Consider the following 12,153-nt stretch of genomic DNA (forward strand, 5'->3'; position numbering starts at 1 on the left):
GACAATTGTCTCAGCTTTCTAGAAAGCTAAAGAACACGAAAATCCGTTCAGAAATGAGTCCGACACGGATGTTTTAGTGGAGACTTCTCTGTTATCACGGAACAACAATTTGGTCTTTTTGAAAGAATCTGAGTTCATTCACACACATATAATCCGGAATAACTTAGGATCAAATGAGACAACTTCAACATAAAACTTTTCTAAGCATGTATTCGCAATTCTCAAATGAGTGAATATAGTCTAACAATGGTAAATCAAGAACAATCGCAACACAAATGCGAATAAGAGTAACAAAAGTAATAGAACGAAGAACCGGTGAAAATATTCGGGCTGAAATCGATAATGGTCATCGTTGAGAAGCAACTGATGCCACAAGATGAACCACAAACAGTAGAGATGGAACTTCAGCCACCATGAACAAGAATGCTTACACAACCATGTCAAGGTCGATCTTCTCAAAGATCACAAACTCGAGCTTTTCTACCAACCAAAGGGTTTGTTGCCGTCAGCAGAAAACTTACCAGGTATTTTAGAGGCTTAACCAAACTGAATAACGCAAAATGGTAAACATCAAACTTGTAGGGCACGATCTTAGCTTTCCAACAAGCTAAAGATCACATAATATAGACCAGTATCTAAGAAGATACAGTCAAAATACTGAGACTATCTTTACCACAGTTTTTTCAAGCACCAGCCACACCAAGAAACACGTTTTTTCAAAATAGAGAAGAAGCCCCCTTCCCCCTGGTCGACCTCCCTAATTAAAGACTCATTTGCTTAGGAAGAGCCACAATAAAGAGACCTTGGGTCTTCCCAAGCCTTGTGCAAAAAATGAGCATGCAAGGCCTCGTTCTTGCCAATAACTATTAACTCACCAACAATCCATTTTTGACTTTGGACTGGTCAACAAAATTTGAATGAGGTCCAAGATAGACCACACCAAGGTGGCGCCACCTAGGACCCCCTTTATGGAGACGCATCATGATCCATATCCAAATAAGCTGCGAACTGGATTATGCACCAACACAAAAAAGAAGCGCATTTGCAAAAAAAATAAAAACTACCCTTGGACCCACCCCATACACCCTCTAGTACCACAAAAAAATCTTACAGGGTACCAGTACTATCCGGATCCGTAGAATCCGGCTCCTAAAAAAATAAAAAATAAAAAGTATGTTTAATATGATTCCTCACATGCCAAAATGGAATAAAAAAAATAAAAATACAATCTCTGAGAAAGATATAAAATATCTCAGAAATTGAAACATGATAATCAAAATGGGTCTGGGTTGGCAGAGATCCAATTGGACCCTGATAATCCTGCATGATTGGATCTGCTCTGGATCGCATCCTGAATTGGATCTTTGAAATTGGATTTGGATCCAATTCGTCTTTAAAGCTCAGATCTTCAGGATGCTCTCTCTCCCTCTCATTCTAAATGGGGTTTTCGAGCTTTTTTGTTTTATTTTTAAATGTTGACAGTACAAATGTGATCAACGGGCTTGATTTTTATGGAAATCAGCTCTTGGAGCATTCGATTCTAACACATAGGTAGCTTTTTATGAGGTTTGAAAAATGGATGGTCCGACATCTTAGTATATTTTTCGAGGCTCCTTATATCATTTTTAAATGAAAAAGCATTATCCTGATGTTGATCCCTAGTAAATCGACGAAGACACCTATGGGGTCAGAATTGAGAAGAAAGCACAGAAAATCCCAAAAAAACCATTTAGCATGTTTCAATTTAGCATGTTTTATTTATTTAGCATGCTTTCATTTAGCATTGTTCCTTACACACACACGCGTGTGTTTGTGTTTGTGAGTGAGGTGAAGAATTCTAGACTCTACGACTCGGAGGTAAGAAACGATCAGCAATCAGAGTGCGTCAACGACACGCAATAAAAGAAAAACGATAAGATTCAATAAATGCGAAAATGAACACCAATTCGATAAAAATCAACCAAGAAAACGATAAATAAACCAAAATTCAAAGAAAAAAAATAAAAAACTCACCTTCTTGGAGAGTAGAGGAGTTTTCTGACGGCCCGCTGCGGATGACGAGGAAGAGCTAAACCCTCTCGCCCTATACAGAACCTCTCGGAGCAAAACCCTACCCGATCTTCCCGCCATTCCACTCATGGATTCAAGAAAAACGAAACAGAGGGAGAAAACACAGCGTGGAAGAGAAAATTACGGATTGTAGATACATACAACGGGGAGAGGAGGGAGCGAGAAACCTAGAATGGGAGGAGAAACGGAAGAATCAGAAAATTAGGTTTTTTTTCTGGTGTTGAAGATCTAGCTTCTTCACACTCTCCAAGGCAGAGGAGGAGGAGACGAAGAAGACAAGTGTGACGTGTGGAGGCAAAGCATAGGAGGGCAGCCTGAACCATCATCAGCAAGACTCAGCACCCCACCCACTACTTCCCATGGTTGACCAAAAGCAGGTTGCAACCCGGATGGCTCGCATGACTCTGTTTTTTCTTTTCGCATATGTCGTGCTTAACATAAATTGCTTTTTATTAAAAATCAAAATGCGCTTAAAATTCAAAAAAGAAAAGGAAGGGGGGTCCTTTGTTTTTTTTTTTAGCAAAGCAGGGGATAACCCTGGTAAGATTTGAGTCTAATACTTGTCAAAATCTATTCGAATTTGGCCAATTCAGATCGAATCAGTCATTTTTCAAGAAACGGCTGATTTCTTTAGATATTTCCATGAAAATGGCATGAAACAAATGGACTTTTAGTTAAAATCCGAGTCAATCAAGGGATTACTTCTGATCCAAGCAAGAAAGCAGAAACAACAACAACCAGAGGTTATTCAGCTAGGTCCTGTGTGACCTGAATGCGGAGGTCGAGTTTTACCCAGACGGCACGACGACAGTAGGTATGTCTGGCTGACCCAGTGCTACCAGGTCCAGGTCTTTATGCTGGGTGCGGTTTCTTCGAGTTATAAATTCCAAAAAAAAAAAAAAGCTGAATGCTTAGGATCGAATCCCGCTGATGCATGGGGACTATTGTTGCTTTATCACGGTTGGAGCATGTAAGACTGGGTGGTGGTGTCCACAACAGAGAATTTTACTTTGCATGGTGGTTGGCCCAGTAAGTGAACTGATTTTTAGTGAGCTTTCTTTAAATAAAAAAAAATCAAATACCCTCAAAAGTTTCGAACTAATTCATAGGCACAACAAACTTTTCATAGTTTGCAAATGCCCACCAAAGTTTTTACCTAGGTTAATCAGATGACCCTAATTTAATTACCTGTAATTAATTCGGTTATAATTTTTTTAAAATGACCTCACTACTCATATGTCTTGTCACATGAGAAAACATAGTTTTTAGGATTTTTTTTAAAAATTAGTTTGAGGAAACTTTTTTTTTTTTTGCTTATAAGTTGCCAGACTCTATCTCCCAGACAGAAAGTCCATGCTCTCTCTCTCTCTCTTCAATCTTTAGTTTCTTTGCTCTTCTTATATGTGCCCTCATGGTAGTTTTTTTATTGTAATTTAAGCTTTATATAAAAAAAATTATTAGAATGATCAAATAATGAGCTTCATGGTGTAGTAGTTAGTGTCTTGCTTCTTGTTGGAGAGGTCAGGGTTCAATTGTTATTGAAAGCATTAAGTTGACAGCCCTACAAACATCAAACTTACTTTGCTATTAGTAATTTTATTCTCTAAATATAGGGGTAAAATGGTAACTTCAGAACCTTAGTTAGGTTAACTCAAGATCAATCTAAGGTTAGTTTATAATTAGGGTAATTTGATTAAACAATAAAAAAACTTTGGTGGCCATTTGCAAACTTTGAAAAGTTTGGTGTGCATAGAGGTAGGCATCGGGCTGGACCTGTTTAGAGTTTGACCCAGCCTATTGATTGGACCAATGTGAAGCGAGCCGGACCTAGCTAGCCTGACCCAAACCCACTAATTAGGTAAACAATAAATAATTAATAACTTCCTAATTAATTTTCTAGTTTTCATAAAATTAATACAACTAATTAGATAAATAATAATAACTACCAAGTTACTATGTAATTAACTAATTTTTTTAATTTTTATATTATTAAAAATTAATAAATAGCTCAAGCCTTTCCGGCCACAGGGTCAACCTAGACTCAGCTCACATATATAACAGGCTGGTTTTCTGCCCGATAGTTAACTGGCCGGAGCCTAAAACCTTGACCCAAACTTGATCCATGGTGGGCCGGTCGGCTTGGCCCATCGGGCCGGGCCCACCCCTAGGTGTGATGATGAATTAGGCCCATACGTTTGGGGGTATTTGAAAATTTTCCAAAAAAAAAGACAAACAAAAAAAACTAAAGGTTAGCATACCAAGTAGGTTTGAGTTGGCATAACTTATTAATCAAAAGGCATGATTGTGAGTGCCAATTCGCGAAACCTTGTGTTTCAAGGCTTCACAGGAGCAATCCAAATAACTGTTTGTTGTAGGCCCAACCAAAAATGATAAGCCCGAGTTTAACATCTCCCAGTGTGAGTTGGATCCACTCCAACTTGACCTACTTAAACCCTCGCATCGTAACCTTCAAACAATTTTGGTATAGGCCCAAAATTTGCACCAACTTTCTGTCTATATAAAACGGATTTGTTGCGATAGGAGCTGATCACATCAAACCACACCAGGTTCTACTAAACTGACCCAATAAAGGCCATCAAGCCTCGCACACTTGCTTCCATTTGTTTGCCTTCAATATGATATTGGAGATTAGCTATCTCAGGATTCAAATATGAGGATTTGAGATATGGTATCTCAGTGAGGATCTTGGAATTAGCGTTTGAAGTTTCTCATGTCCTCTGCCACAATGTCAAGTTGTGTGTGTTGATCAGATATAACAGACCCTATCCACATATATCCAGTATCAGATTTAGATCAACCCCAATAATGTTGAGGTCGGAAGTTTTTTTGTGCCCGTAATCCGATATTCATGTTCCAATCGGGTAATGTACCTGATACAAATCCGAACCATTGATAGCCATAGCCCATAGGTGGGACTGCAACTCATTTTATCAGACTAGGATCGAGTCAGACCCATATGTGAAACTACCTAACGGGTGAATCATGAATGACAAAGAGGGGATGTAAAAGGTTCGGATTCCGATCGGATGTGGTCAATACCATATTAAACTAATCGGATGTTTTCTAAATGGATTCAAATTCAGATTCAGATTCGGATGGTGAAAGCTTCCTAACATATCCGGTTTTTACATGTAATCAGATTTAAATATCCATCAAATCTGGATAATTGTCGGATTTGGTTGCAAAAAAATCAAAACCATATCAGAATCCGATTATCGGATATCGTTTTGACTTACTAAATCCTATTAAACGCAGTCTGATTCAGTCGGATATCAGGTAAAATCCGACCCATCGACATCTCTAAATGTCTAATTGACAAAGGATATGCCCTTGACGACGACCGTTGGAAATCAACTCTCTCTCTCTCTCTCTCTCTCCAACGAACCATCGTTGAAGCGCCTCCTCCCTCTCCAAGAACCGCCCATCTCCTTCCTCACCACCAACCCACGAGACGCTCCTTTCTCAGGCGGTGGAATCATCTCCCGGTCTCTTCCGATATCTCCGTGCCCCCTTCCTCCTCGGAATCGCGGTTCGTTTCCTCTCTCTCTCTCTCTCTCTCTCTCTCTCTCTCTCTCTCTCTTTGTTTTTCCCTTTTAATTAACTATGGGGTGATAAGTGTACCTCCGGGAGAGATTCAAGCAACCAATTTCTGCTTATGCGGAACCTATACGTATAGGTTGGTGCGTAAGTTGTTCTGATTCATTACATTCAATTTCATAATTCTAAACCCTGTATTCTGACATTAGTAACGATTGAAATAACCAAAACGCATTAAAAGAGTGAAAATGTCTTCTTAAGCTTTGGGTACTTCTAGAGGTAGATTAAGCCTTTTGTTTTGGACATAAAAAAAAAGTTCATAAAAGGGATGCTTTAATAATTTTCTTAAAAAGAAATAGGAACGTTACTAGTTATAATATATTTTTATTGTTTTTATTATGCACTCTCGTGGAAAATAACATGGTATTTTTTGTTACGCGTTCAAAATTTTCACCCTACGCAAGCAAACTATTTAGTCTGGCAAGAACACTTGGCCTTTGATTTTGCCAATGCCATGATGTTGTCACTGATGGTCATGTTATGCAAGATTTAGACTAACAAAGTACTTTATAAAAATAGCTGATTAAAGCATTGTGCATATTGATTAAAGAACATTCTTGAATGAAGCATAAAGGAACATTTAGTGTAATCGCTTGTTAATCATACAGAATGGAAAAAAATCAAGCATACTCTTTCAGAAAATTTCCATTTTTGAGTTTTTATTCTAACAAATTCTCTAGTTGCACAAGACAATTTATGTAACTACAGAAATTCAAGGAGCAGTTGTTTTCTTATATGGCTATTGTAGTCTCTGTTTGTGGTTAGAACACATTAAACAGCAGGGTGGGCGATAATTTTGTTAGTGCTTCATATTTTCTTTCTAGTGCATTTCTTTTTCTGACAAGGCTATTGTACCTAACAAGATGTTCCTTTCTGCTTCTTTCTCCATTTAATAATGATGCAGGATGATCTGAACATCATTTTTCTCTTTGAAAGTTTGGATTGTGCAATTGAGACTCTATAAAATATCAATGCCAACCCAGCTTGATGGGAAGTGTTGTCAGTACCGTTGCAGATGGAGCTGGTGCAGCCTTAGGGACACTAATCTCAGCTCCCATCAAAACTATATTTGGTGGATCATGCGAGTAAGCATCTTTTAATTTGAAAATCTATGAGCATGAAGGGATTTCCTTCAACATACAAGTCCTATTGGAAAGAGAAGAAAGATAATGGAAGCATTATGCAAGTGTGGGGTGCCATTAATTTGTAGCACATCAAATCATTCGTACATCTTTCTTTCCTTTTCAAGAAATTGTTCTCACTTTTTGATATCAAAGGGTAGTGCAACTTACAAGTTGATTAGTTGAGCACGGGCAAAGCATATGTGATATCCGTTGGAAGTTTTGCATGTTGAAGATAGCTTTTGTTTGTTTGTAATGAGCAGAGAACATTCCTGGTATAAGAAAAAACAATAAAAGGCTAAAATGCCTCTTAGTCCTTCAATACAGTGAAATTTGAAGCAAGCAAGCAGCAAAAGATTAATGACAAATGGGACTCTACTTTTCCAATTTTCAGACTATGGACCTGTAAGCTCTCCAGACAAAGTTATGATGTGAATAACTAAGAGCATGCCCATTGAATTTTGCAGGAACATCTGTGTGGGAACATGGGACATATTTTGCTTCATCGAGCACTTTTGCATCTCAAGTCTAGTGAGGGTGGCTATGGTTTGTCTTCTCATCTACATAAGTGAGTTTGCCTTCCATGTTCTCTCTCAGTCTACTGTCTTTCCGTTTCCACTTGCTCTCTTCAGAAGTACACAACTATTCACTACATGGGAATAGCACGCAGAAATTACACCATACCTTAAGAATCAGAATAATATGTGAACAGAATCTTTCTTCTACCATGGTTCCAATTTAAAAACATCGTATTTAGCATGATGCTACGAAGTAGGGTTTGGTATAGAAAATGAGTAAAGATATCAAGTTGGAAAGTCATCATCATGTGAAATACAATGTCCGTGTTCTTGTCAATGAATTATACTTCATAATATTCAAATTTACATTTTTTAATATAATATTCCATCAACACTGCCAGTTTCTCGCTAGCAGAATCATAATCAGATAGTACGAACCTACCGCAATGATTTCCTGCTTCTGCCCTCTACTAAGAGTTTATATACAGTTCTTCAATGATTTCCTGTTTCAAATTTTGGCGTTGGTAATCTTTCAATTATTGCAGACTTATTTACATATCTACCTCTTTTATCCACAACTTAAATTCTTTATTATTATCAGTGTGCTTATGACTAGGTTTATTTGCAGTCGTGTTGTTCTTTTATCTTCTGTACCAAGTTGGCATAATTCAGTGCATCGGTAGAAGCCTTTGCAAAATGACGTGGGCCTGTTGTGAGACATACTGGTTCGCAGTCGAAGATATCTCATGTTTTCTATGGCACAAGCTATGGAATATAAAACGTGTATATCATCGTCGTAGCGACCACGAAGCAGCATACAGTTCAAGTGCTGAAGAAGAAGAATATGGATCAGTGAACAACTACGAGAGCCTGAGAGTGGCAATAAGCAGAAGGCGACCAGTAAGGGACAGACGGAGAGATCGAATAAGGTCATCTTTGAGGCCTCAAAAGCATTGGTCAAGAAGTTGGAGCAGGCATTCACATAAGCGTGCCAAATGGAAGACCAAAGTTAGTCGGAATTATGAGAAAGTCCACCATTATTAAAGGTCTTAAATACTTTTAAACAAACAGATCTTTGAACTTGATTTGTTACTGGCAGCAGCAGCGTGGTCCATATTGCCTTTATTCCTCTGCTAATTCTCAGAGGGCTGATAATGAACATAAAATCATGAAGGATAATACACAGGCCATCTACATGTGTTATACAGAGATTAGAATATTCAATAGATTTGGTTTGTTTGACAGACATGCAGTCCACAGTTTTGTAGGATAAAGTGCTCCACTTGGGTCTATAGCTGCAGTCAGTATATCGAGTCCAAGACTAGACAATAGTTTCATCAGTTTCTGCATGCAAACTTGAGAGAGAGAGAGAGAGAGCACCTTAGACTAGGCTCTATGCGTAAGTCTACTGCAAACCAAAGACCTGATCCAGTCCACTGAAAACAGGTTAAGGCCCCCAAGTGTCAGACCCAGCTGTTAGCTTTCTCCATTGCCTTGTAGATGTTTCACTACAAGAAACCTGTGGATTAGCGACAACTTAAATCCGTCGCTAATCCGACGCTAATTCGTCGCTAAACGGTTTAGCGACGGATTAGCGTCGGATTAGCGATGAATAACTTTCATCGCGAATTTTTCGACGCTAAGTAGTGACAGAACTTATCCGTCGCTACTGTCGTCGCTAATTTGCGACGGATTAGCGACGGACATGATCCATCGCGAGTCCTTCGCTATTTTAAATTAGCGATGAATAATCTCCGTCGCTAATCCATCGTTAAATTTTTAAAAAAAAATAAAAAAAAAATTGCTCTCTGTCGGCGTGTTCTCCGGCAGGAAACAATTTTTTTTGCACAGGCGGGTTCCGGCGTCGGGATGCTCTTCCGCAGCGAGCCAATTACGGCGGACGGCCTCAGGCGAGGAAGCGGCAGGACGGGCGGTGGAGACCGGCGAGGGACACCGCCGGGAGGAGGAGAATGGCACGGGGGAGAGGTAGCGTGAGGAAGAGGAGACCGGCGAGGGGCACCGCCGGGAGGAAGAGGACGACGCGAGGGAGAGGTAGCGGGAGGAGGAGGACGGTCCGGGGGCCGACGCCAATCACGATCGGAAGGCCTCAGGCGAGGGAGAGGCAGGACGGGCGGTGGAGACCGGCGAGGGGCACCGCCGGGAGGAGGAGGATGGCGCGCAGAGGAGAGGTAGCGGGAGGAGGAGGACGGTTCGGGGGCCGATGCCAGTCACGCTCGGAGGGCCTCAGGCGAGGGAGAGGTAGGACGGGCAGTGGAGACCGGCGAGGGGCACCGCAGGGAGGAGGAGGAGGACAGCGCGAGGGAGAGGTAGCGGGAGGAGGAGGACGCTCGGAGGGTTGCTGCGCATCGTCAGAGGAAGGGCGATTTAAATCAAACGGGGGGGGAAGGAGGGAGGGAAAATTTCGCGCCTCAGGCGGGATGGTTTAAATAAAAAATTAACGACGGATTTAGCGAGGGAATTTTTCCGTCGCTAAATAGCGATGGATTAGCGACGGAAATATTTCACTCGCTAAATCCGTCGCTAATTAGTATTTTTTTGTAGTGTTTTGGCGACAAAAAATTTTTGTCGCTAATTCATCGCTAAGTAGCGAGGGAAATATTTTCGTCGCTACGTTTGCAAATATTTCAAATGTTAGCGACAAATAGTTTTCTTTCGCTAATCCGTCGCTACTTTGCGACGGATTTTTTCCGTCGCCAATATCCGTCGCTAATTAGCATTTTTCTTGTAGTGTTTATCAGGGAAGTGGCGATTAATAATGTTGCATTCTCCACTGTGATAAGTTCATCACTAGAAGGGATAGAATCAGTGGTGCACTGTTTTCTCTTTTGAAAAAACAATAATGACCAATTAAACGTTTTATCTGAATTGTATATGGCCATCAAAGATGCATGAGTTGCCAAAGAATCCGTTTTTTTTTTAATACAAAACCAACTACAAGTTTGAATTCCACTTAGGCACATCAGACATGGATTGACATACAGCGGAACAGTAGTACTCTCCGTTTTAGGGGAGGGTTACTCTCATCAGATTCCAAAAATATAATGTTAGTTACTCAAATACAGGATGAAAACCAGAGTTTTGGCCTGGACCTGAGCTGGACCCGACCCTTATAGGCAAGCTCTGTGAGATGTATCCAAATCCAGTTCGGATTTGGGAGAAATATGTTCAGGTCTAGTGAGATCCAGATAAAAACTGGATAAAAAAAATATGGTCAGATTCAGGTCTAACCCAACCAATGTTTATTTTTAGGCAGATCCAGTACCACAGGAACTCAGACCATACCTGGAAAATGCTTCCAGCTTCCAGCATGTTGGCTGAATTTCTTCGTTTCAATTCTCACTTGGAGGAAGACGGTAACTTTTTTTTTTGGAAGGAAAAATTCCTGTGAAGATTCTTAATAGTTCAAAGAAGCAGTTGTCTACATTTGGCTGATCATTTATCAAAAACATATAAATCCAGTGAGTTACAACCAGGAAAGCCTCATCCTGTTCGCATAACCCTCCAACGGTTTTGTCCACTAAATCAATCCTTCTAATGCCTCTGAGCATAGGAAAGATGACATATTTTGAAATCACCGGAATATCAGTTCATTAGTAAGTTTTTTTATTTTTGGATATTCCAAGGAAAGACCCCTCCATCACCAACCGCACATTAGCTGGCCTCCGGTTGGTAAAAACCCTTGAGGTCCCCCACTGCCCACAGGGGAGTACACCCAGTTTCGACCTTACAAAAAGGAATGCCACTCATAGGTTTTGAATTTGTGGGCAGTTGATTGGTAAGATTTGCCAGTAATAGCTTCAGCAGTCTGCAAATAACCCGTGAATCCATAGAACATTCACCGACCAAATGTGCATATGGAGATGGCCAATGCCTTAAGAAAGAGATTCTATACTTGCAAGTAAGCAACATCTTCAACCTTCAATGGAGTTTAAAAGAACCAGTTGATACATAAGCATCTCAACATAATAGCGGATTTCAAGCCTTGTTTTTTAAATAATTCTCAACGTCTTGTACTGTCGTAAGATATGATGTAACGTCTCAGATTCAAGGGGGCGCTTGCAATTCTGATTCATATGACTCCAAATCAAATTCGCATGTGGCCCAGCAAACCAAACTTAAGCATGTAAATAAATCACCAAATCCTAGGTCATCTAAGACTCCCAAGTCCCAACAGAGATATGTGCAAAATGTCTTACCATGTGATTCACAAACGGTTTGCATCAACTGCCAAGCATCCATACAAAATTTTCCTCTATAACCATAATTCATAAACTTAAAGCATACCAACAAAAATAAGAAGTTTTGCATTTTCACCTGTCACATCGCCATCCCAAATGCCTCGATCCCTTGCAGCCACACCTGAATTGAATATTTGCTACTCTAGGCAAAAGTAACAACCTTATAATCCAAATCTGTGGGAGGCAGACCAAGTGAAAAACGTACACACACTCTTGCCTAAAGTTAGTAAACATTATCAAAGGATAAAAATGGCAAGACAACCAAACATAGTATGCAAAATCCATTTTACCTTTATAAGCATGAGCAGCCCCTACCATTCATACACAAATGATAAATCCAAACAGATCTTTCTTTCTCCAACAAGAAGGTTGTAATGCAGACAGAATAGGGGTAAGAATAGGAGGCTGACCACAACATCAACAGAATGTATCATTCTATAATGTAAAGTGATTCGACTTAATGCTTGCAATCTTGTTTCTCTATTCTCTCCCTTGTCTTTTCTTGGCTTCCAAAGCATCTTTGCTCAATAAATTTTGAATTTGACAATTCAAAAGGAGAAGAAAATA

The 12,153-nt window shown here is 40.0% G+C and overlaps 1 long non-coding RNA gene and 1 pseudogene across 1 annotated transcript; one reads left to right on the forward strand and one right to left on the reverse strand.

Moving 5' to 3' along the window:
- Positions 1 to 2,130, reverse strand: part of LOC149832426 (dihydroorotate dehydrogenase (quinone), mitochondrial-like) — a 120,103-nt pseudogene extending 117,973 nt beyond the window's left edge.
- Positions 2,131 to 5,518: 3,388 nt separating this feature from the next.
- LOC149832427 (uncharacterized) lies at positions 5,519 to 8,517 on the forward strand. Its single transcript, XR_016433338.1, has 4 exons — positions 5,519 to 5,620; positions 6,593 to 6,773; positions 7,277 to 7,377; positions 7,956 to 8,517. It is a non-coding gene; the product is annotated as an uncharacterized LOC149832427 (long non-coding RNA).
- The last annotated feature ends 3,636 nt before the right edge of the window (positions 8,518 to 12,153 follow it).

This window comes from Nuphar pumila, chromosome 7 (genome assembly GCF_984573655.1).
Source record: "Nuphar pumila chromosome 7, dmNupPumi1.hap1.1, whole genome shotgun sequence".
Taxonomy (NCBI): Eukaryota; Viridiplantae; Streptophyta; class Magnoliopsida; order Nymphaeales; family Nymphaeaceae; genus Nuphar; species Nuphar pumila.